Here is a 27,071-nt window from a genome sequence, read left to right on the forward strand (position 1 = left end):
CACAATGATGGGGCTATTTGCTCCCCTGCAGCCTGGCAAGAAAGGCACCCCTCCTCAATGCTACCCTGGCTCTTTGACCTGGAACAGGGTCAGAGGCACATGGTAAAGTCTTAAACTGACTTTACCCAAAGCATTGAGTTTGGGTTTCCAAACTCAAGAGACCCTGGTTAGAAGATATTCTCATGCTCCTTCTCCCCAAAGCCACTCCTACTCTCTGCTCCAGGATGCCTGGGCTGCTTCTCCTATGGCCATAAAGTGAACCAAAGTGATGGATGTGAATGCCCTTGGTAAGTGTTCTAAAGTCTGACACAAATGTAAGGGGCTTTGTTTACACGTGCACTAGAGTGGTTGGTCACTGGCCCCCGCTGGCCCATGGACTGCCTGGGGGACAGCCGGCTATAAGAAAAGAGCTGGGGTTTTAGACCTAACCTGACTCATCCGAGGGTAGAGGTTCTCTGGCTCGCTGGAGCCTCAGTTTCCTCCTCTGTAAAAGACTGATGAGAGCACCACTCTTTAAACCACAAACAGTAGCAGTAACAACACCTTCCCCACAGAGTTCCTACAAGGTTTGAAGGAGATCATGATGTTAGGTCCCAGCCACTTTGGGGCCAGCACGAGTAGTCAGGGTTGTCATCATCTCAGCTGTTGCTCTGGGGATTTTCTGGACATTTTTCTGAGCTCAAGGATAGGTTCCTGGCATAAAACAGAAGACTTCCTGCCCTCAGGTGACTCAGTTGGTTAGAGCATCGTCCCATGCACCAAAAAGTTGCAAGTTTGATTCCTGGTCAGGGCACAAACCTAGGTTGTGGGTTAAATCCCCAGTTGGAGGCCTGCATGGGAGGCAACTGATCAATGCTTCTCACATCAATATTTCTCTCTTTCTCTCTTCGTTCCTCTCTCTCTCAAATCAATAAACATATCCTTGGGTGAGGACTTAAAAGGTAAAAGACTTCCTATCTACCACTTTATTCTCACTACTGTGTGTTCCTTCAGAGAGAAGTCTCTGGAAAGCAGTGGTCTGGATTATGACAACCATGCAGAGAAACACACTTGTGGACACAGAAGAGTGACTAGGGAATTCATTGGTCCACTCTCCCTGTGTCCTTTCTCCTTTCTCTGAGTCTCCTCCTCAATCCAAAAAAATATCCCTCCCAGAGTCCCCTCTCGTCTTATCCTCAGAACTGAAGACAGCTTGGTTCGTTTGTTTTCCTGAAAAGAGTCTTCAGAGTCACAGGGCCGGAAAGTTCTGCTCAGGAGTCTGGGCCAGGACCGAGGCCGCCCTCCCTCCGCCAGGCAGGTCTGCACAGGAGCTTGGGGGGCTTGCAGAGCTGAGCACAGACGCACAGCGCTGGGGGCCCCTGCAAAGTGAAGGGGGCTTTATTCTCTCTTTGATCTCTGCTTTCACCCCACGTCTCACAGTCTCCTGCCTGGGTCTGTACTCTTCCCTATGACTTTCCGTCTCCGTCTCTCCCTATCAGTCACTCACTCACGCTTTATGCTCTTGGTTCTTTCCCCACTTTTCTTCCTCACAGCTCTTTCCCCTTTGCCTTCCCCTGGGTCTTTCTTAAGTTCTGTGTCCTCTCTGGGCCTCAGTTTTGCCTCCAGCCATGCCTTTGCCCTACCTCCTTCCTCCCTCATTCTAGGGCACAATCAAAATTCCAGTCCCATCAAGTGTGGGGCAGTGGGGAGGGAGGACGCAGTCCTGAGACCCAGAGGCCCCTTTTCCGGGCCCAGAAAGTGGCAATGGTTGGTTTAAAACAGGCCCTGTCTCCAGACCCCCCTCCACCCCCCTAGCCCCCACTCCCAGGACTATCAATTAGACGCAAATACCACTGAGCTAAATACCACTGTTCACAGGGCAAACCTTCCTAACTGGAAATCATTAGCTTATTACTTTTTTTTTTTAATAAATCATGGTCTAAATAACCAAATAATGAATCTCTCACTAAGCAGCATAATCAATCTTCATAACCCACGGAAATACGCTCTGGAAAGATTGCATTTTACTGCTGTTGAAAACCTCGGTTTCATCAAATAAAGGAGCAAATTGCCATTCAGGAAATTATTCTTGGGCTAAAATATGCAATCAACACTTAGCTTCCCACCTGCACAGTCCTAGAATGCACATGGGGTAATGACATTTGACATGGGGCTTGTAACACTCCTGACCCAGGAGAAGGGTTTTCATATTTTTAATTTGTAATGTCTGGCAAGATTCCCAAAGTAATTTTCAATTAAAGTCCCTGGTACTTGTCAAACATGAAGACATTGCCCAAAAGATGGAATAACTTCATTATGGGGAGACATACTCACTTCGTCAAGTATTTCAGCTGAGTGTGCAAATACGGTGTTCTTTTCTTGTCCAAACAGTATAAGCGAACAAAACAAAGTCATTTTCTGTCTCGCCTCCTATCCTCTAAGCGAACAAAAATTTAAGGGAAGGGATTGTCCAGTCATTACCTGTCAGTGTTACTCCTTTCAACTTTGGGGGATCTGCCTCTTCTTCCTTATTTTAGCCACGCTTGTCCATTTCCTTAGCTGACTCTATTTCCCCAGATGAGTTAGAGTTAGGTACTTGACCCAAACTCAGCTAATCAGAGTTCTTCAGAATGCTTCATACTGGAGTTAGAAAAGGAGATATTGTCTCTCTGTCATGTTGTTATTGGTCCAGAGCTTCCCATGGGAGAAATAGAACCCATGGGAGAGATTAAATCCGTTATGCAGAGAAACCCAAAGACCCAAACCTGAAATAGAGAGCTCTGGACACATTTGAATCCCTGGTTCCAGCTGTCCCGAAGGCCATCTCTGACCCTGCTCTTGCTACAGTAGATTATGCAAACCAACACTTGCTTCTTATTTGACTTAATTTTATGCAAACAGAATTTCTGTTCTTGCCACCACAGGAGTCCTCACTAATATAAGTGATATTGGTAAGTGACACAAGTAAGGATGAGTTGACCCAATAAGAAATTAATAATGTTAAGAATGATTATTATTATTTCTCAAGCATTAGATAGATAGATAGATAGATAGATAGATAGATAGATAGATAGATAGAATCAATAGTAACATATTGCGTGTCTACACTGGGCCAGACACTTGAGGTACAATGATTAAAATATGGTTACAGACCTCAAGGGGCTCACAGACTGGTAAGGTATAGACACATAAATAAGCCTATTGTTATAACAGGGTTGCATAAGATCATACAAAATGTTGTGAGAGTGATTATCTGCAACTAGGGCATTCAGGAGGACTTCATGGAGGAGACAGCCCTTTCTTGAATCTTGAAGAGGGAATTCTGTTGTAATAGGTGAAAAAAGGTGTAAAGATGCTGCAGACACAGAGAGCATGTGCTAAGTAAGTATCAGAGTCCCAAATGTGTGCAATTTCTTAAAAATACCCAATAGTTCAGTGTGGATACAGTGCTGCTACCTACTGGGGAGGAGAAAGGTGATAAAAGATGAACCTGAGAAAGTAAATTGGGAGCAGATGATAAAAGTTATAACTTCTTCCCTTGGCAAGGAGATACAGAGGTCTTCAAGCAAAGCAGCAGGGCAGTTAAACAGCCAGATGTGTGTTTTCAAAGTCAGAATTTTAAGAGCAGTCTAGCAAGTGAGTGGACTGTAGAGGGGAATGACAAGAGACAGGAAGGCCAGTAAGGAGGCTCTTGTAATCCACTCAAGCATTGACAAGGGTATGAAATGGGGCTGTGGATGTGGGAATGAATGAGTTAGAATACATTGAGAAAGATTTCAGAGGCAGAATTACAAGGATGTGGCCATGAGAGGAAATGCAGAGAGGAGAGAAAAGACCAGCTAGGAGCACCTCCAAATTTTTAGCTTGGTAAAAAAAATGGGTAGATAGTGATGCGGTGAATTAGAATGAGAAACAGAAGGGAAAAAAATCTGGGAGCTGAAAGATTGGGTCTAATCTCAGCTCTTCCATCAACCAAACATCTGACTTTGGATACATTGTTTAACTTACTTAAGATTTTTCAAATATAAACTAAAAAGGCTGAAAAACTTTCCCCCAGGCTTCTTCCTAGCTTGAACAGTGCACAATTCAAAAGACAGAACCTGACCAAGACAAAGTCAAACTGTCAAAAACATGAAGTTAAGCAGGGTTTAACTGAAAGCCCCAAATGAGCTGCAAACGAAGAGTGAATGGTCCCCCTGGTCTTGCTGCTCAGAGAGGAACTACCCTGGAGGAAAGGGCATGTGGGTTTGGGGAGAGTATGGTACAGTCTTGTAGGAGCACACTTCATGGGACTCACGCTTTTCTTTCTCTATAGCTTGAAGGTCTGTAAAGACCCACTCTCTGGGGTGTATTTTGTACATGACTGAGATGGCATTGCCGAGCACCAGGGAATGAAGACGATGCAAAGATGATGGTGGGACAATTAACAGTCCATGTACGGAAACATAAGATTAAATCTACACATCACACCAAACACAAAATCCATTCCAGATGGACCAAGGTCCTAAATGTGAAAAGCAGAATTTTTAGAATCATTACAGGAGAATATCTTTATAACCTTAGGGCAGTGATGGACTTTGAAAAAAATTATTTTGCAAAAATTTTAGACTTACAGAGGAGTTTCAGAAATGGTACAAAGAGCTCCTTTATATTCTTTATCCAAGTTCCTGTAAGGTTAGCATCTTACATAACCATGGTATCAAAACTAAGAAATTAACATTGATATAACACTGTTAACCTACATATTTGAATTAAAGACTTTTTTTAAAAAAAATTTTTTTAAACTGCAAAAGTCACAATCACAAAATGAAACATCAGCCTACAGAATGGGATAAAATTTCTGCAAACCATCTATCAGATGAGGGGTTAATATCCAGAACATATAATGAACTAACACAACTTAACAAAAAAAGGAAAGAATTCGATTTAAAAATGGGGAGAAGAGCTAAACAGACATTTTCCAAAAAGGATATCAAAATGGCCAACAGGCACATGAAAGGGTGATGAACATCACTAATCATCAGGGAAATGCAAAATAAAAACCGCAATTAGCTCTCACTTCACACCTCTCAGAATGGCCGTTGTCAAGAAGACAGGAGACAAGTGCTGGTGAGAATATGGTGAACATGGTGCTAGTGGGAATGTAAATTAGTCCAGGGACGATGAAAAACAGTATGAGGGTTTTCAAAAATTGGACATAGACCTACCATATGGTGCAGCAATTCCACTTCTGGTTATATAACCAAAGGAAATGAAAACAGGATTTTAACAATATATGCATATATGCACACCCATGTTTGTTGCACCATTGTTCACAAAAGCCAAGATGGGAATCACCTAAATGCCCATCAACAGAGGGATGGTTTCAAAAGATGTAGTACGTATGTACACAATAGAATACTATTCAGACATGAGAAAGAATGATGTTCCAATATTTGTGACAACATAAGTGGACCTTGGACATATTATGCTAACTGAGGTAAGTTAGAGAGAAAAAGACAAGTACTGTATTGTATCACTTATATGTGAAATCTAAAAAAAAGTGAAACCTATTTTTTTTTAAATCAGAATAAAATGGTGGTTACCAGGGGCTAGATGGAGGGTGGGCAGATAAGATTGATGATGTTTAAAGATACAAACTTGTAATGAGAAGAAAATAAGCCATAGAGATCTAATGCACAGTATTATAAATATAGACAATAATATACTATAGTGATGTATGGGACAAATATTACTTCAATGACAATCATTATAATATATCAATATATCAAAGTAAACACTGTATACCTTAAATTTACAAAATGTGATGTCACCCTGGCTGGATGGCTAAGTTGGTTGGGGCATCGTCCCCCACACTAAAAGGTTTTGGGTTCAATCTCAGGTCAGGGCACATACCTAGGTTGAGTGTTCAATGCTCAGTTGGGGCTCATACAGGCGGTAACTGATCTCTCTTTCTCTCTCTCTCTCTCTCTTTCTCTCTGTGTCTCATCAATAAAAATAGTCCTCAGTTGAAGATTAAAAAAAAAAGAATGTAATGTCAAATCTATCAAATAAAATAATTAAGAATTTACATTCATCAAAGAACACCATTAAAAAAGGTAAAAGAAGAGAAGCAAACTGGGTGCCAATATCTCACACATAAACCCAATGAAGGATTTGAATCAGACCATAAGAAGTATAGGATGAGCTCCTACAATTTAATAAGAAGATTAACAACTTAAAAGAAAAATGGGTAAAAATATGGATAGGCATTGCACAGAAGAGATACGTGTTTGGACAATAAACATAGAAACTGCTCAACCTAACTGATAGTCAGGGAAATGCAAATTCAGACCTCAACACCAATAATAGCAAATCCTGGGAAGATATGTATTAAAATTTTCTGCCACTTTGAGTGGCAAAGCCCTGCAATGTGATTGATGTGGCTCATTGCGTTAGCAGGCCACGTGGCGCCCTCCAGTAGAGTTGGCCAGTGGCATCAATCACACAGCAGGGCTTTGCCACTCAAAGTGTAGTCCGCTGACGCACAGCACTGGTGTCCCTGTGAGGCCTTCGACAAACTGAACCAGTATCTGCATTTTAACAAGATCCGCAGGTGAGCCATAGGCCAATTAAAGTTTGAGCAGTCCTGGCCTAGAGGAATCCGTGCTCATGTATAGAAAGCAAAAGAATGTTTGCAGCACTCTTCACAACACCAAAAAAATAGGAACAACAAAAATGCCCATCAATAGTAAAATGGGGGAAAATGTTGTAATATATATGCCATGCAATATTATCCAGCACGGAGTATGGGTGATCTTCTCTTTGGTGGCATCAGGATGAACCTTAGCAAAAAATTAAGAGAAAAAAAAAGTCACAAAAGCATATATGCCGTATACTACCACTTTAATATAACTTAAACACAAACAAAACCAAATAATGCAGTGTTCAGAAATCCATACATCCTTGAGAAACCTTTTTTTTAAAGGGATAAACAAAATTTGCAGTATTGCTGAGTCCAGCGGCAAATCACAGAGATGAGCAGCACCAGTGTGTACCATGTATGGGCAACAATCTTGCTCTTGGATAAGGGGATAGGCTAGCTTACAGGCATTCCATGGATTATTGGACTTTCAGGTATTTTATCTTATTTGTATGTATAATATTACTTAATTTAAAAATAATTTTTAAAAATCTTCCCAGTGCTTTAGCATTTAGAGCACCCAGAGTCATTGATTTGGGTATTAAAGAGTTTGAGTCCATTGTAAAGGGTCAACACAAAGAGGAAGAAGCAGAGATGAAAGAAAGAGTAACCTAGTGGTTGCAATTCAGGCAGAGACAGGAAAGGACCGAGAGCCCAGCAATGGACACAAGACTGAGGGGAGAGGACAGTCAATACAGCAAAAGTCAGTGTGACTAATCAGATGAAACAGAAGCCTGTTCCCAAGGGCTAACTCACAGCCTCTGAGGGCCAGAGACATCTGCCTAATTTGCAGTGAGGAGTGACGAATGGTGAAACAAGGGTATGTAATATATTGTATATAAATCCATAAGTAATTCGTAATATACATGTGCACACTGGCGTTAAGTAATAAACCCAGCTATTGTGGAACAGCCAGTGCCTGAAATGGGTGAACCGAAACAACCTTCCCAACGTCAGCCCACTGGCATCTGGGCTGGGCCTACCACAGCTAAGTCTTCTCGGCCCCGCTGTGTAATTCCAACAGGATGAAGGACTCACGGGAAGCCGTGTACCAGGGGAATAAGGCTTACGTACAGCAGCAGCTCTCAAACTTGGCTGTACATTGGAATAACTTGGAGAGTTAAAAAATTCAGCCTCCCGGATTCTTCCCCCAGAGATTCTGATTTAATTGACATGGATACAGCTGTTTTATTGGGAGCTTTGAAAGCTCCCCAGATGATTCTAATGTGCAGCGATTTTTAAAAAATATTTAATAGAGAAGCTTCCCTTTCAAAAGTGCCTGTGTAGAGTCACACAGTTAATAGTCCGTAACACCTGGGGCAAAAATAAGAGCACAGAGGTTCTCAGGGAAGCGAGCCAGATCTGAACATTTTGCACAGGAGTGCACAAATACAATACATGCTGTAGCATGGAAAGGAGTATGCCCACCACCGAGGACATGAGGATGTGATGCAGCTTCCAGGGTGGCCCCAGGAATAACGACATCCCTCCCCTTTTGACCAATAGCTATTTTCCACCAGGGTTTCTCAACAGTGGTACCACGGACGTTTTGGACCAGATATTTCTTTGGGAGGGAAGGGGGACTGTTCTGTGCTCGGCAGGGTGTTTAGCAGAATCCCCGGCCTCTGTCCACTAGATGCCAGCAACACCTTCGCACTTGTGACAAAAATGTCTACAGACACTGACCAATGATCCCTATTAGATAAATCTGTTGCCCACGCAGGCATCCCAATGGATAAGACCACTCTCTCCTTGTAGGCAGAGCTAGTTTTGCCACCCCTCACACTTTGTTTTGGGGGCCAGGAGACAGTGAGAGGGGTACAACCACAGCCTCCCACTAAGCTGGTGATCCATGGTTCCAAAGAGCTCTCTCCCTTCTCCTCCAGTCTCTGACTGGGGGTGAGGAGAGGGAGCGCTGGTTGATTGTGATAGGTTGGCCCTGGAAGGCTGTTGGACCCCAGTTCTCAGGGGCTTTCTTCCAAATGGGAGGTGGTCAGATCTCTTTGCTGCTCCCCTCCCATCTCCCTGACGGGGGCCCTGGTGACCATTTCTAGAGAAACAAGGAAAGTACTTCTCAACATCCTGTTACCAGGGTAATTTTCTGAGCTGTGCTCAAGGTCCTTGCACCAGGCATGTTTGAGCAGGGACTTCACTCAAGTTGGCCTGATATATTAACCTGTCTGGGAGGGAGTCTGTTTGCTTCTAATTGTTGTAAAATAAACATGGGGCTCTGAGCTTGGAGGAGGCTGGGCTTTGTCAGGATCCAGGTTGATCTTGCCCATGTTGCCCTCACCTCTGAATAATGAGCAAGAGGTCCAGAACGGGAAACTTTTCCTTCAGCAAAAAATACACAGTAAAATTTGAATTTGAATAATTTTCAAAGTTCAACAGCAAAGCTATGTATTGAATGTGTTGCCTGGGGATGGCACAGAAGCGGGGCTCTCTGTCTCTCCCAGCTCCCACTTGCACACATGTGCACAAAGCAATTCCCTTTATCAGGGATGCTGTGGTTACGGGGAAGGGGCATGCAGTGGCAAAGAGGAGGGAGGGACCAGAGGGGCAGAGAACTTGGGGAAGGAACAGTGGAGTGAAGGTTTGTGGGAGGCCCTGGAAGATGAGTGAGAATTGGAAGGGACAAGGAGAGCAAAGAAGGCATCCTAGGAAACCAGGGAGCTCTCGCCTCAAACCTCAGTTGTTCCCAAAATACACACTGTAGGTTGCTGGCTTTGGTTTTGTTGTTGTTGTTTTGTTTTGTTTTATTTCACTGAGCCAAGAGTCTATTAAGAAACACGTTGTATTTGGTGTTCACATCTCTTCATTCTCCTTTCATCTAGAACAGTCTCCCCATCTGGCAGGCATTTTAAAGAGGATTTAAATTAATCAGTAGGAACCTGGTCCTACTGGGTGAATAAGGTGAAAAGGTGACAAGTGACAAGGTGGCTGATCAGATATGCTGGTGAGACTGTTGGAATAGTTAAAAGACTCTAAATCGTAAATCAGCACCCACTTCACAGAAGAGTCTTTACAACCTGTGGAACAAAAAAAGTACTTAGAAGTCTTCTGGTCTAACTCCTTACTTTTATAGGCAAGTCATCTTAAATCTTTTTGGAACAAAATGAGAAAACAATTCATCATTTACAAATGAGAAAACTAAGGCTCATGGAGACAATGTGATTTGCATATTATCACTTGCTTAAAAAAGAAGGTAGAGCCTATATTAAAGCCCGTGACTCCTTTCTTGGTCGGCACTGGGTCTCCTGATTGCCACTCAGGGCTCCTTTTATTCCCCGAGCCTGCACTGGGCTCAGGCACCGTGCTGGGGATGAAGGAGGTGAGGTCCCTGCCAGCTTCACAGCTCTATCAACGGCTGATACTGACTCAGAGATACTCGGCCCCCCTCAGGGTGAGCTCTGCGGAGGACCACAGGTGAGAAGGCTGCTCCAGCTGCCTGAGGTTTCTCCCAGGAGGATGCAGGGAAGAGCCAGAGAAGCTCTCTGCGGTGTCCCACATACCAGGCCCCATACAAATGACCGGCAGTTTCCGTTGGCAGACTATACTACTCCAGATCTCACATAATTGACTTTGGACGGAGATTTTTTTTTTCCTTGCCCAGAAAGGCAATCATGTTCCAGGGGGGAAAAAAAAGCTCCGGTCAGCTGCAGACCATACAATCCTTTGGCCTCGAAGGAAAGGACATTTCTCAGAAAAGTCCATCACTGGGGGCCAGGTCACAGCAACATTATAAAGCAACCTCCTTTGCTACCTTTAGTCCCCTCCTTTCCTTAATGTTTCCCTCTTTCCAGGTGCCCACCCCTCCCCAGGATACCCAGAGCTCCTACCCCTCTTGCTGCCTCTCCAAGGCAGTGTCAAAGCGACAAACCCATCTTGTGCTCTTCTCCCACCAGACTCCCAGTTGCTCAATGTTCTGCTCTCTCTGAGTTATGTCACAGAGGGTGTCGTGAACTAATTCAGGTGAAAATGACCAGTAGGATGAAATACACTCTTGAAGTGTATAACCTAGAGAAACAAGGTCTTTGACCAAAAAACACTTGAGAGATTACCTAGTTCAGAGCCTTCCCAACTGTGTCCTAGGAAGCCCCGGGGTTCTGCAAAGGTGCCCTGGGGGCGGCCAGCAGGCTGAGAGGGCCCTCAGGAAGTCAGGAAGTTCTGCCCAGCTTCCATCAGATCACCTCTGCTTCTATCTGTGTTATATATTGAGGTTCCACCTATGGTTTCTATTGAGAGCGTTTTGCCTTTCAAAGAAAGTTTAAAAATCAATGATCAATGGTACAACATGAATGAATCTTGAAAATCTATCCTAAGTTAAATCAGACACAGAAAATCACATATCACATAATTTCATTTAGATGAAATATCTAGAATAGACAAATCCATAGGTCAGTTGTTATGAAGGGCTGGGAGGACTGAGGAATTGAGAATGACTGGTACTAGGTGCAAGATTTCTTTTAGGGGTGATGAAAAACATTTGCAATTAAGTAGCGGTGACAGTTCCACAACATTGTAAAGATACTAAAAACCACTAGATTGTATTTCTATCATAAAAGGGTGAATTTCATAGTGTGTGAGTTACATTCTCAATTTTTTTTAAATTGGTGACTTACTCCAACTTTTTCATTTTTCAGCTGAAAAAACAAATCTAGAAGGATGGAGAGACCAACTTAAGACTTGCACACCTGAAAGGCATACAGCCCAAAGTCCAAAGTGGATCCCTAATCAAATCTCACACTTCATGGTGAAATTACAAGCAAGTAGGGAAGATTTGCTGGGTTCCTAAAATCGCATGAAAGAACCAACAGCCTCTGTTGTCTATGTAGAAGCCTGGCCCTTGTCAGAAAGAGCAATGGTTCCTCCACATGTCCCTCCCTCCTGTAATTTTCCAATGAAGTAGGGATACGTTGTTGTAAAGAGAAAGAGCACAGAAAGCACGGGATCCATACAGAAGACTGGGGTGAGAACAGAGGGCTGTGTATGCTTGTGCCCAACTAGAGTAGCACATGGGGACCCAGGCCTGGCCTGGCTGCAGAACCATGTCTACACTGACTGCCGCCAGCCCTGGTTCTGATGCCTGTGCACTGCATGACCATTAGCAAATCAGTTCATCTCAGGGCTGGGATCCCTCCCTACAAAATTCAATTGATAATAAGAGTAATATCTTTGAAAAACTGAATAAGTAAGCATATGTAAAGTTTCAACAGCTAGAGAATCAGAATTGCACCTGAGAAGCAACCTAGGTTCACATCTGAAAGAGATGAGGGCTGGGGAGGGGAAAGTTCCTATAGAAAGTTTGCTGCAGGATGAAAAAGAGTTACATTTTTCAATATAGAATCAAACAGAATCTCTCTCATCCTTCTGCTACATTATTATTATTATTATTATTATTATTATTATTATTTTAGGGTTGTAGCAGAAAAGCTGAAAAGAAAGAAAAAGTTTGAAAAGCCAAATTCCACAAGGGAATCTAAGGGTCCGGGGGTGGTGTGGGGATCAGGTGGGGGTGAAGGGCTGAGGCGTCATGAAGGCACTGATGCTTGAGGGGCTTTGGCAACACAGGAAAACATGCTCAACAAAGAAAACTGTACAGAAAAGGCCTAGGGGTGGCAAATGCTATACGTGGGCAACAGGAGAAACTGCTTGGTGAGGCAAAGACAAGAGGGGCCAGTTCCTTGAATTGGCCGATGGTGCTGGGAAGAAACCAAGGCAGAGACGGATTTAACTTTCCTCAGGCCACCCCCAGGACTAGTGCTCTGAATTGTCCTCCGTGATGTAACAGGACCCAACAAAGAAGCTGGAACCTCTACTGAATTCTGCACTGAAATCCCCAGAACTGTGCCCTGAGGGGAAGGACAATAACCTCCATCCAAATCCACATGGTTTTCATCTACAACTCTAGAAATTAGTTGAAAGGAAGCATTTCTCATTACAGTGAAGTATCTAGCAAGAACCCACTGATTTTAAGGAATTTTTCCCTAAGGAAATGTGAGGTGCAGCTCCACAACTTCAGTCAAAGGAGGCACCAAGCAATTCATGCTCAGGAACGGCCCACGTGTTCGAGCGCCCAACAGTCTGATGATCTTGTAAATGTAAACAGTGGGATGAAGGAGAGAACTGAAGGCATTTTCAGGCATCGTGTCCATGTTTTTTGTATAAACAAAGGGAAGAAATCAGACTCAGAATCAACTGGCGCCTGTACACCACAGATTATTAAACCCCTCTGTAGGAACCACGCATATCATGACATAGAATATGCCACTTGGGCCCTCATTAGCTACAAAAAGGAGACTGTTGTGAAATAAAACCCAGGATGCCTATTTGGGGAGTTGGGTGATGTGGAGAAAATCTGCCCTGGCCACCCCAACTGTCATTGAGGGGGATTTAGGTTTTAGTAATTTTCATAGCAATTTACTCTCATGTTTACTAATGCAAACTCCCAGGTTCCCACATCACTTACATGACACAATAACCCATGAAGTTCCAAAGAGTTCCAAGGGTTCCAAAGAGTATTACTTTTCCCACTGGCCTGATCGATGAAGAGAATGGAATTCTCTCTCAGGTTAGAAGGGAGAAAAGTCTTGCCCAGGCTGAGAGGAGTGAGCATCCTCTTTCCATATTAGCCAATTTCAAGTACACTGACAAGGAGGGACCATGAGCTGTAGTTCAAGGCCCTTAAAAACCAAGATTGTGTATGTCTCCTTGTGGATGGACCCCCCAGTACCTCATGTGGGCTTGGTCCATCAAAGAAGTTCAATAAATAGTTATTGAATTTGTGAATAAACAAGTTGTGGAGGCACAGTATTATTTTCAGATGCACACACATATCTGTATGAAATAGAATCAGTATGTTGGATCACATATAGGTAAATAAATATATTTGGTGACTTGAATGTGTTGAGTACATGAAGTATATAAATGCACTTGAAGTATAAAAATGATAGCATGTATCCATCCGCCCGGGATAATGCTAATGAATCCCATTCTCAAAATGTCAGCTCAACTGCTTGGACATAGAGCTAAAACATTTGGAGTCACAGAAATCCAGGACTCCAGGCACTTGTCTGAGCAGTCAGCTGAGAACTGACAGCAATCTAGTCTTTGCCAAAGAATCATTTGAGACGTTGGGTCTCTCAGACAGAGACAAACCAAGAACATGGAAAGAGGGTACTGTTAGGATCCCCAGACTCCACACCTGTGATGAGCCAGACCTGGTTCTCTAATAGAGGAGTCAGTGGCCACGTGTGGCCCTCGAAATGTAGCTAATCTAAATGGAGCTGTGCTATAAGTGCAAAATATATATCAGGCATCAAACACTCCCTATAAAAGAGAATTTAATGTATTAGTAAATGTTTTACATTGATTATATGTTGAAATAATAAAATGTTAGCTGCATTCAGTTAAATAAAACATATCTTTAATTAATTTCACATGTTTCTTTTTACTTTTTTTGTGTTGCTACTGGAACTTTTAAATTATGAATGTGATTCACAACAGCCAAAAGGTGGAAGCAACTCAAATGTCCCTGGACAAATGAATGGATAAACAAAACATAGTACATACATACAATGGAATATTATTCAGCCTTAACAAGGAAGGAAGTTCTGACACATGCCACGATATAGATGAACTTTGAAGACATTATGCGAGGTGAAGTAGCCAGGCATAGAGACAGAGTGCAGAATGGTGCTTGCCAGGTACTGGGAGGAAAGGGCAGTGGGATGCTATTTCTAATGGGGACAGTATTTCAGTTTCAAAAGATGAAAAACATTCTGGCAGTGGATGGACATAATGGTTGAACAACAATGTGAAGGTACTTAATGTTACTGAATTGTGCACTAAAAATGGTTAAAAAGGTAAGTTTTATGTTACGTATAGTTCACCAAAATTAAAAAAAAAAAGGAAAACAAAAAATACAATGAACTAAAAGGACTTTTAGTTCAAAAAAAGAAAAGAAAATCTTCATTAGATCTTTGGTTCTAAATCAATAAAAATGTTACTGCACTACTTCTTATACTTCAACTCGAGAATCTCTCTACATTTAAGGGGATCTCTCTTTGCTGGGAAAGAAGAGTTTTCTAGGTCATTCAATCAGGAATTCTAAGGTTTGCCCTTTGTGGTCCTGCTGAGTCGGGAGACCCCATAAGAGTGTATACGACTTGATAGGAGCAGAGTTCTGGTTTGGGGCTGGAGAAGGGAAAAGGAAGCTTTTATTGTTGCTGAAGGCAGGGAGTCAGAGGAGAAAGGAGAGAGAGGAGAACAAGGAAGGGTTGTCACAAGAGGCCTGTTCCCTACCAGGTCTCTTGGGACTCCAGGGAGAGAAAGAAGTTAGGATAGAAGAGAAAAGAAGCTATTGTCAGAGACATAACAAAAGAAGGGCCACTTGAGGTCCAGGTGACAAATGTAGCACCAAGCAGGGGAAAGCATTCTTCTCCCCCCTCTTCCACACGCATGCCATCTGAGGGCGATTGTGGGAGCAGAATCTGCTCTGGGCACAGAGGGTGGCACTGCCACCAGCCAAAGAGACTGAGTAAGGAGCATCCAGGAGACAACCAGGGCAGGAGCCACATGGTGACTACAAACTGCTGGTTGGTTTGTGGCCTCATGGGGCTTCTCTTTGTAAAGTCACAAAAATATTTGGAGAGGCTTTGTAGCAGCCTGGAGGACTCTCATGAGCATAAGGTGGGAGGGGGGGGCGGTGGTGGATCAGGAGAACAGAAGTCAGAGTTATTGACATTAATGTGACTTAATTTGCACTCAGATTGGTGAAGCCTGGGAGAGGGGTTATTTTACATGTGTATTCCAAGGATGCCCCAGTTTTGCTCTAGAGGAGAAAATACCCTGTAAATGCCAGAAAATGATTTGGTAAAATAAATGTTAAGTAACCTGAACAAACAAAAATGTAAAGGCAGGATGATTTGATTCATGCTGAAAGGACTGTAATGAATAACAAGGGGAAAATCCATTATCCAGAGGGGATTCTCTTAAGAAAAGCTCCAAAGCTAGAAGCTGGGAGCACTTTTCCTGGCAAGAGAACTGCTGGGGTAAAAGGGGAACTCTTTTCTAAAATAGTTAGAATGCATGTAACCCTGTGCCCCTGGCCACAGCCAATAGGATCAAAGATACACATCCCATGTAGCACTGCGGCAGCTGATCTGTAGCAGTCCAACGTGGAAAATAATCAGGAGCAACCATATTGCAAGTAAAGAACAAGCCACTTGGCAGGGGACTTAAAGCAAAAGTACAGATAGAGAGTCGCAAGACTGTACAAGAGAGGGAACTCTCTCTGTCCCTCTCCCCATATTCGTCTGACTCTTATGCAAGAAAAGGACAAATCTGCCTGAACCAGGCTTCAGGACACAGAGTAGACCAGTTGTCCCAGGGACCTCATGCTGCTCTTGCTCCCAGGTGAAGTTAACCAGGGTCTCTCCTAACACAGAGAAGCCTGAGTGTTTAGTCTTTTCCTCCAGTTCTGCTTAGGGCACAATTACTACCTTTTTGATATCTAATCTATGCTCCTAATAATTTATATATACAAACTATTCCAAATTATAAGAAGCAATAAATAAATACAGATGGTTCCCGACTTACAATGATTCAACTTTTGATTTTTCAACTTTACAATGCTGTGAAAGCAATACACATTCAGTAGAAACTATACTTTGAATTTTGAATTCTGATCTTTTCCTGGGCAACGACTTATGGTATGATCCCCTCTCATCATGCTGGTCAGCGGCAGTCAGATGACTTTACCCAGCTGTAGGTAAATGTAAGTGTTCTGAGCACGTTTAAGGTCGGCCAGGCAAAGCTGAGATGTTCAGTAGTTTAGGTGTACTAAATGCATTTCTGACATACTACATTTTCAACTTAGATGGGCTTATCGGAACATAGCCTATCGTAAGTTGAGGACCATCTGTATAAGGTTTGAGGCTACTACCCTTTTTAGTCATTATCACTCCCTATGTGATTTTCATTATGGTCCTTAACAGAAGTGTACTGAAAATCCCCAAATGGAATTTTTACTCCATGAAGTATTTCCACATGGAAAAGAACAGCACAGTCAGAAGGAACTGAGACACTCTGTTCTTTGCAGAGAAGTGTGAGAGCCAAGACTCCTGTGGATTATTGATGTCCACTGATGCCGATTATGTTGATCCTGTAAAATCTAGAAGGCCTTCTGAATCAGTAAAGAAAACTTAGGTTGTGTTTAGTTTACTTGTTTAATGTTAAGTGTATTTCCTTGTATTTGAATTCTTTGCAAATTTGGAATCTGCCTGTGGTGACTCAGTTATTAAATTGTGGAATGCGCACTCCAGCAGCCAACCAAACCAGAAACATTTTGATTTGGACCCAGACCACCTGAGCTTTCATGTCCAGCCTCCAAACCCTCCCCATGCCTTTGCTCCCCGGCTTCACCACAAGATCCAGGGGTGGGTCGTCCTAATAGCCTTCGTCCACATGTAAATTAAATCAGAGCAAAATGAGTTTCCTGAATCACTTTTATGTAAATCAAAGCCTTTTGCAAAAATCAGGGCAACGGCCCAGCACCTGGACCTCTGCAAATGGGGCTCATGGCCCAGGGGCTGCAGAGCCTCCCCGGGGCCAGCGACCCGTGCACAGCCAACAGCCACCCCTGTACTCGGGGCTTCGCCCCTCATAAGCGTTTGTTATTTTACATTCTTTTTTATTTTTTAAATTTTTCATTTAAAATCACTTTAGACTTACAAAAATCTTGCAAAATAACACATGGACCCCCTAAAAGTAAACATCTTACACAACCCCAGTACAAAGATCAGATCAGAATATTAACACTGTCAAAATGCTTATTATCATCCCACCAATTGTCATTTCCTGGTCCAGGAGCCAGTCCTAGTCCCATGTTGCATTCAGCTGTCATGTTTCCTTAGTATCTTGGGGCCAGTGTTTCTTGGGGCCAGTGTTTGTGCCTGTTTCTTACCCCGTGGCCCCAAGGAAAGTGGACATTTTGCTTGCCTGGGCATCAGTAAGGGAGGAGGTCTGTTCTCGGTGGGGGAGGTAAGTGCTGAAGAAAGAGGCCACACAGCCCATGGGCATTCAGGACAACTCTTCCCTATGAAAACCAGAGAGGCAGTTCGTTTCTATCTCCCCGCTCCCACACCACCACACATGAGACTGAAAACATCATCAAGGGCTCAGTGGAGTGTTCCAGATCTGGGGAAAATCTTTAGGATTTTCATTCTTCCTCCCTTCAGAGTCCTCACAGACTATATTATTACTCTTTTTTTTTTGTCACATAGCTTGGATTTTCCACAGACAAATTTTTTGTCCTTTAGCAATGCTGTTTAACCAACACAGATTCCTTTTCTCCATGTTTTCCTCAACCACAATCTAATTACATGTCAAGAAGTTATACTCACCATTCTCTCTCTCATCACCCATCCCCCCCAACACAATCTTCTTCTTTTTTTTTTAAGGAATCCCAATTTATTTACATGATATAAAAAAGTCAGTTATTATCTACATATCAACCCCCATTCTGCCATTTTACACATGCACTAGTTTGGAAAAACAAAGTTTAAAAAAAAAAAGGATTCCCAGGTGGGAGTGAGAGATTTTACCCCTTTGTCACCTAGTCCAGTCACTCGATGTTTCTGGAGGTGTGAGGGGCCACGTAGAGTGAGGTGACAGAAGAGAGTGTCAGCTCCTCACATGACCGAGGTCCAGGAGGGGAGAGGAGCAGGGAGGGGGCCTGGGTTCCTGCACACCAAGCACAGACAACAGGGAGGGTCAGCAGAGCTACTGGCCAGAAGGCACACAATCTAAATGCATATTAACAAGTTTTAGTTATTCTTGAAAGGCAACATAACATAGGGGTTAAATGCCACATTCTGGAATGAGACTGTCTGAGTTCTCAATCTAGTTCTGTTTCTTACTAGCTTTGTGACCTTATGCCTCAGTTTTTATCTATGCAATGAGGAGAGTAATAGTATAGATCATATATACCTATTAGAACGAGTAATACTTGCAAAGCATTTAAAACACCTTCTGGGGTATAGTTAACACTATATGGCAATCAGTGAAAAATGTTTAAAAATAAAGAGGCCAGTGAGACTACTTTAACCAATTAACACTCTAGCTATTAATAAGCAATTAGATATAAATCTTCCTGAAATGTAATTGGTCACATCACTTACATTGTCAAAGCTCTTGGATGTTGGCAGTACTCTAAAACTGGAGTTTCCAGATGGAATCCAGCCTACAGAAGTGTGTCCTGTTCATGTGTGTTTTGCATGTACATTTTTTCATTTGCTATTGGGCCAACATTTAAAATGAAAGTGTCACGGAAAGTGAATTTCTGGCATTTCTTGAAAATTCAGAGTTATCCATATGGAGCGTATGGTGCCCAGAACAATAACATCAAGTGGAGCTAAACAGACAGGCCCCCTCTAGGCGGGGACTGGATGGTGCATCAGCCACAGTCCTTACCCCTCCCCATAGCCTTTCGCACACTGAAGTGAGAATGAATTGCTGTATATGATCCCATATACACTGTTTTTCTTGTAGTAGAAACTCTACCTCTATCAACAGTAGAACAAATACTTTTTCAAGTACAAGTCTTTTACATCCTTAGTTAAATTATTCCTAGGTATTTTTTGATGCAATTGTAAATGAGATTGTTTTCTTAGTTCTCCCTTTCTGATTGTTTATTATTGGTGTATAAAAATGCAACTGATTTCTGGGTATTTATTTTGTATGCTGCTGCTTTACTGAATTCATTGATCAGTTCTAGTAGTTTTTTTGGTAAAATCTTTAGGGTTCTCTATATCCAGTATCATGCCATCTGCAAATAATGACAGCTTTACTCCCTACTTCCCAATCTGGATGCTTTTTATTTCTTCTTGTCTGATCACTGTGGCTAGCATTTCCAGTACTATGTTGAATAAGAGGGATGAATGTGGAAATCCCTGCCTTGTACCTGATCTTAAGGGAAACGCTTTTGTGTTTTGCCCACTGAGTATGATGTTGGCTGTGGGTTTGTCAAAGTGGCCTTTATTATGTTGTATGGTACATTTACACAATGGAATATGACTCAGCCATAAAAAAGAAGGAAATCTTACCTTTTACAATAGCATGGATGGACCTGGAGAGTATTACGCTAGGTGAAATAAGCCAGTCAGAGAAAGACAGATATCTTATGATTTCACTTATATGTAGAATCTAATGAATAAAATAAACTAACAAACAAAATAGAAACAGACTCATAGATAAAGAAAGACTGACGTCTGTCAGAGAGGAGGGGAGTTCAAGAGGGGCTGAGTGAAAAAGGTGATGGCATTAAGCAAAAAGAAATAAAAACTCAGACACAGGCAACAGTATGGTGATTACCAAAGAGAAAGAGAGTGTGGAGGAGGTAGAAGAGAGTAAGGGGGGCATAAATGGAGATGGAAGGAGACGACTTTGGATGGTGAGCATACAATACAATATACAGATGATGTATTATAGAATTAAACACTTGAAACCTATATAATTTTATTAACCAAAGTCACACCAATAAATTCAATAAAAATTTTTTAAAGAGTAGAACAAATAGTTTATGAGGGCCACATTTATTATTTTTTAATCCTCTCCCAAGGATACATTTATTGATGTGAAGAAGAGAGGAAGCGAGAGAGAAACATCAATGTGAGAGAAAAAAAAGCATTGCTCGATTGCCTCCCTTACGCACCCTGAATGGGGATCAAACCCACAACCTTTGGGTATATAGGACAACACTCCAAGCAACGGAGATGCCCAGCCAGGGAAAAGGCTGCATTTAAATAAAAACATGAGAATGCATAGCTTTTCATAACCATGACATTTTTCATATACATTTTATAAGAAAATTGTGGCAGATTTGAAAAAGTACAATCAAAGCTGCCATTTCTTATACTGGACCTCTTCATTTGCTGTTGCTTCATTAATTGCTGCCTAGCCTCAGTAGGTTTTTCAGTTTATGGCCCTTAGTCCAGGGAATAAAGCGCCAATATTTGGCCTAGGATTTCAGACCCTTTAGGACATAATCTCTGTGGACCCCTCACATTTACTTCCCCCCACACACATATCATATATTCAGCAATTTTGAAGTATATTTAGTAATGTGACTCCATGTCTTTTATTTCTCATTGATGCCTCATAAATGAAACATCTAGCTACAAAATAGAAGTAATAGCCTGATGCTCAATCTTAAATCATTGGTATTTATCAGCATTATGCATTCCAAAATATCCACAGGAAAAAAAAAGAACATTTGGTTTAATCATGTAACCAAATTCATTTTGATGTAAATCAAAGCTAAACCATCAAGAACAAAAAGTATCTATAAATCTTCAAGCAAAATTTATCTTGACTACAATACTGAAAAAACTTGCATGAGTGCAAATACAATCCCATGTGCCACACAGCGATTTAATAAACTGACGTATACTGTTATAAATTGCAACATATATGTGACAGTATATATTTTGAATAGATCAGTAACATGCTGACATTTCCTTCTGGAGGTTCAGACTGTGTATATATTAGCAGAATCATCTTAGCCCAAACAAAATTGATCCTGGTTTAGGAATGATCTTTACTTGGTTGAGAGTTCAGGGTAAATGGGGAGGGCAATGAAAAGAATTTTTTATTTAATGGATATCTGTGGGAACAAGAGCGTGATTGCTAGTGGTGTTGCCCACAGGTCAGGTCTTTAACAGGTCTTTCAGGCAGGGGAAGAGGCCCTGTGGGGGGCGGGGCGGCGGGGGGAGGGGTGCAGGTGGTGAAGTGAGGGCCGGCCAGGGCAGGGCAGGTGCTCTTATTCTAGTGCCTGGTAACTTGGTGACTTAGCAAAACAAAAGAATGTGAAATGAACAAAGCTTTGATAATTCCCTGAAAGAGGTGAGATCTGGGAACACTTTTTCTGTTCAAACTCATACCTTTATGGATGTCCACATATCCTTCTTAAATTCTCTGTGTTTCAGGAGAAGAAACTGAGTCCCTGAGAATTTGATTTGCTGGAGAATGCACAGCGAACTAGGCCTCAGACGGCTGAACTCCACTGTGATAGCTGGCCCACAGCTGCTCCCCCTGTTGCAGCAAAAAAGAGCGGCATTTCAAAGTTTCAATAGTTTACTAATTTTTTCTTTCATCTTAAAAAACGATTTCAGTGCTAAAAGTCTATGATTCTTGTGTTGCTGGATGACAAATGATACAGAGATAATGATACCAGAGTCTTTCAGGATCCAAAGTCAGGCTTTACCCTAGAAGGGCTCCGAGCCCCGGATGGGACATTATAATGTTGTGAGAAAGGAGTCAAGATGAGCGCATTTAGAATCAGCTGTAAAGCTTTTTAAAATCCCATTGCCCATACTGTTTAATTGGTATACATTTCTGTTTGGGATGATGAAAAACTTCTGGAAATCACTAATAATTAATGGTATTATTAAATGATAATTAAATAGCATTGTAAATGCGGTCATCCACACAAGGAGGCTCATGTTACTCTCCAAGGTCCCTTCCGCAGTCCTGAGACTGTCGTGGTGGGCGTGTCCAACACTAGAACTAGCAAGTAGCAAAATCACAATCTGGGGTCAGATCACACTGATACATTTTGAAAACTCCGTAAGTTCAGAATGAGCAGAGGATTAATTTTAAGTTGTTCTAAAATCCTCAGAGAAAACACCCTGACTGGTGATGCTCAATTGCTTGGGCACAACACGAAAAGTTACCACTTGGAATCCCAGTTAGCGCCTGTGCCTGGTTGGGAGTTGAGCCCCAGTTGATGTGTCTCTCCCATACAAAGGCTTCTCTCCTCCTTCTCCCTCCCTTGCCCTCTCTCAAAATAAGTTTTTTAAAATGTTAATAAATAAATAAAATCCTCAAAGAAAACATTTTAGTTCAGAGGTCTAAGATTCTATTTGGGAGGTATCAGTCTCTGGCCTTTTCTCCTGGCTCCCTCTCGGCCCCGCACCAGGCCCTGCTGGTTCTGCCTGGACTCCAGCTTCAGCCCTCCTGCCCTGGCTCTAACCATTCCTGTCTCTGGCCTGGAAAAAGCCACTGGCTCCAGCCACTTCCTCCAACCCCAGCTACGGTCACCCTGCCGGAAGTCCTCTTCCCAAAAGGCAAGTCCGATCAAGTCCCTCCCACACATGAGCCCACCAACAGGCCCCATGCCCTCCGGAGAAAGTGGAGGCCTGGTGACAAGACTCAGCATCGGTCCTTGGACACTGGGCTCCATCTCCACTCAACTGCTTGCAGGTTCCCACACATCCTGCCCTCTCAGCGCCTGGCTTAGGCTGCGGGTGCTCCTGCTCGGCTGCCCTGCCCTTTGCGTCCCCCCTACCTTAGCTGAATTACTCTACTCAGCCTCAGGGTCTTGGCTAAGCAGTCTTTTTTTTTTCCCCCAAATCCTTCCTGACCCTTCCCCTTCCATCTGTATATCAAGCCCTAGTGAGGGACCAGCTGTGCTCCCACACACTGTGATGACCACACTGTACTGCAGCCAAAACACCCGACTCTTCCTCCCACTAGACTGGGGACAGGAATGAAATCTAGTTCACATTGGATCCCAAGCCTGGCCCAACGCCTGGAACAGAAAGCATGCTCAACATAAACTTACTGAATTGTTCAAATCCTGAGGAGGAATCATAAAGAGCCCTCTTACCTGAAGCTAGTCCTCTGCGGGGACTCCCACAGTCCCCCAGTGAGGCTAGTCACTGGGGGCTCCCCTGCCATCATCCACCCGTGAGTCCCACAGGGAAGGGGATGGGGAACAGTGTTACCAGGGCCTGGGCAAGCCAGCAGAGGGCCAGGGTTCTACTCACAGCTGATTGAATCTACACATGCCATCATGCCACTCCTCTGCTCGAACACTCTCAGGGACAACGCTGCTCAAGTGACAGAGTCCGTACTGCCATGGTCACCGCACATCTTTTCAAACTTTGGCCCACTATTCCCTTCATATACCCCACAGCCCAGCCAGAGCAATGCCTCCGTTTTCCCCATACACGTCTCAACAAACTCCCAGCCTCTGTGCCTTCCACTCCGAATGCCTTCCTGTTTTCCCAGCTCACTCTGCAAATGCCCCGCCTTTCTTACTGCCCCATCTCCATTATCACCTCTGCGTGAGAGCCTCGAGGATTCCTCCAGCCAGAGAAAGGGCTCCTTTCCTGCTCACCTCTCTTCTATTACTGTTCCTTCCTATTATGCGTTACAGCTCTCTGTTTATTTGTCCTGTCTCGTACTAGACCCTTAGTGGAAAAATACTTTATGTGCTCACAGTATTATCTGTTTTATCTGTCTGCTTGCACACGGCAGGCTCTAAGATACATACTGAAGTAACTAATTAATTCGGTAAGCAAGGTAAACCTTAAGAGCACAAGACTGTGAGAAGGCAGCAACATTGCCTCAGATGGGGATCTGAGTGCCCGCCCAAATCTGGCCAGTGTGTTGAGGATGGCAGGCCAGCTGCCTCCGAAGGCCCTTGGAATTGCACTCACTCAGACCCACCCATCACCACTCCCCTTCTAAGAGAAGCCTGCGTTCTTCTGAGGACAGTGGACTGAGGCAGCTCTGTCTACTCTGGGCCCCTCTCTGGTTGGATGAACTTGGAGGCGCATCCTTCCCAGGGCCAGCACTAGGGAAGGCAAGTGAACTAACCTCCTTAAGTGCAAAATTTAAGGGCACTAAAAACCTCAGCCTTCACAGTATAAAATATACATCAAAAATAATCAAAAGTCATGCCAAAAAAAACCATGATAAATAAAAGATCAAAATTTTCCTTTTGCTTCAGGCTCCAATGTGGCTTTGCACAGCACTGTTACTGATCTTGCCTTTTTTTAAGAGTTTGGTATTTTATTCAGCATGGATTTTTGTTGCAGGAATTTTTATTTTTTTAAATATTGTATTAAAATCTTTTATCTACATTAATTACTGTGGTTTTGGTGCCCCTTATTTTGTGCAGCAGGCTAGTGGCCCACTTGCCTCACCCTAACCCCAGCCCAGGTCCTTTCTATATGGCAGTGAGGTGGCTTATTGTGTTAGCTACCATGCTACGTCCCCAGCTCAAGGTTCTGACAGCTGCAGAAAACCCACAAAGCCACTCTCCCTGGCTTATCCAAAAGCCCCTTCATAGCATTTCTGACCATGGTCATTTGGCTTCAAGGTCAATGGTTCTAAACCTTAGCTACACGTTAGAATCAGCTGGGAAAGTATTTTTGTTTGTTTGTTTGTTTGTTTGTTTGTTTGTTTTTTAATCCCAATGCTCATTTAAACCAGAATCTCTGGGAAAGGAAAGCATTAGTAAGGTGACCCAGAACAAAAAGCCTGCCCAGGACATGGGATGGTCAGTAATAAAACTGAGACAGTCCCTGGCAAACTGATATGATGGGTCACCTTAGCTGTAGTCTGCTTCTCAGATGATCGCAGTGTGCAGCCACAGTTGAGAAACACTGATGAATAAATACTTCTAGTGACAGGGAGCTCACTACCTAATGACAGCGGCCATAAATTCTCAAGCCCAGGGCATTATTTATTTCCCTTCAACTAAAGCATAGGCCATGATAGGAATAGCAGGAAATCACAGACAGGAGCCTCAACAGAAGGATGTGAGGAGCAGCAGCAAGGTAAATACAAAATCCCAAAAGCCAAGCTAGTGTGAAGTCAAGTTTGGTGGCAAAATTACACACTATTAGGGACAAAAGGGTATGTTAATAATGGAGACATTCTGACCCCTTAGCAGGACTGACCTCATCCCTGTCATACCTGGGGGTGGGGCAGGGAAGAATAGAGAAGTGAGTGGAGGGAGAGCCAGTTTATAGATTAAATATCGCAAACAAAACCCTGGGTTGATATCCACATCCAAATATTACTTGGCCACAAACTCTAATCATCCCTGTTTTTCCTGAAAAGAAAACTTTATTTATTTATTTTTTTTACCTCATTGCAGTTCTCTGTGGTCGCAATCAGAGGATTAATTGAATACAATAAAAGATAAATTCGAGGAGACAGCAGTAAATTAAATTAGGGGAAAACATTCCCACGGTTTTGATTTACTTCACAGAAAGAAGCAAAACATTGGACATCTTCTATTATTTCACCCTTGTTTGGAGGGTAAATGCAAGACAAACATGCAGAAAATTCTAAAAAGGTGGCTTTAATGCCTAACCACTTCTGGGATGACGTTTTCACTGCTGAGAAGGAAAGGCTGCCTTTAAAATGCAAATACACCCTTGGTAATCCTGTCAAGAACCTACTCTGAGGCCAGTAGATCTCACCATTTTGGTTCTGAGACTTCCAAAGAGAATGGCAAAGGGGAGCATTGATTTTTTTTTTTTTTAATTTTTTAATTGGAAAAGTTGTTTTTAAACCAACCTGCTTCCTTCCGCGGTGACACAGAGATGTTTGCTGTGCTGCTGACACCTACTGAGGGACTGTGAAATAGCATTTCTCCACATAAAGGAAATTTCAAGCTCCTCTTGAGAAAGCTACGTCTCCAACAGGTAATGCCGTCTGTAGCACATCACGGACCTTTGAGCAGGCACTCATTGATTTCGGTGGAAGGTCAGGCTCCTGGAACGCTTAGCCAGGCAGCTTGTAAAAAAAGAATGGGGCTACCACCGTTAGGGGATAGCAGTTTCTAACTCAGGGTTCTCTACAAAGGAAAAGGAACCCACGTTTCTTAGTGTTGAATGCGTACAGGTGCTCCATACCAACTTTCACACTTAGTTCTCAGAATGGCCCTTCCAGGTTAGTATGATTAACCCCTTGTGCACATGTGAAAACCAAAACCCAAACATCGTGCTTGGCTTGTCTAAAGATACACAGCTCGTCGTAAGCAGCAGAACAGGAACGGACAGGGAGAAGCCTGGCTCCATCCCCCACACCCGATCTGTGCTTCCTGGCCCCCAAAAGAGCAACACCTAAAAATCCCGGCCCTAGGAAATGTGCTTGATCTGCGTCATTCCTAGGAGATCCCTGTGGATCTATGGAAGAAAATGAGACAGTAACTGAGGAATTTAAACTCTGCGGTGAAATCATTATAGCCTTTTCCTCCAAGTTATTTTGCTAATGACAAAGATGTGCCACTGAAGAAATGACCAGTGCACTCTAACCTTTGAAAAGATCTGAGTCAGATGGCAATTATATTTGGAATATTGAGGGATTATAAATGTCAGTTCCCCCTTCACTCTCCTTTCCTTCTCCCACATGACATTTTTAGAAAATCACTTTTATTTATTTTATCATTAACTGTGTGCCTTAACTCCGGTGTTCTGTGCAGAGCCTGTCCCTGGGTGTGCTCGTTTGTAAATGAATGTATCCCTCTGCAGGTGGATTTCAAATCATCAAGCCCGCTTCCCTTCCCCTTAGAGCCACCTGCTTGTAAACATTAGAGGCCATCGGCCTA

The sequence above is a fragment of the Pteronotus mesoamericanus genome, unplaced genomic scaffold (assembly GCF_021234165.1).
Source record: "Pteronotus mesoamericanus isolate MK-2021 breed Mesoamerican mustached bat unplaced genomic scaffold, CSHL_Meso_final contig_164, whole genome shotgun sequence".
NCBI classification, from domain to species: Eukaryota; Metazoa; Chordata; class Mammalia; order Chiroptera; family Mormoopidae; genus Pteronotus; species Pteronotus mesoamericanus.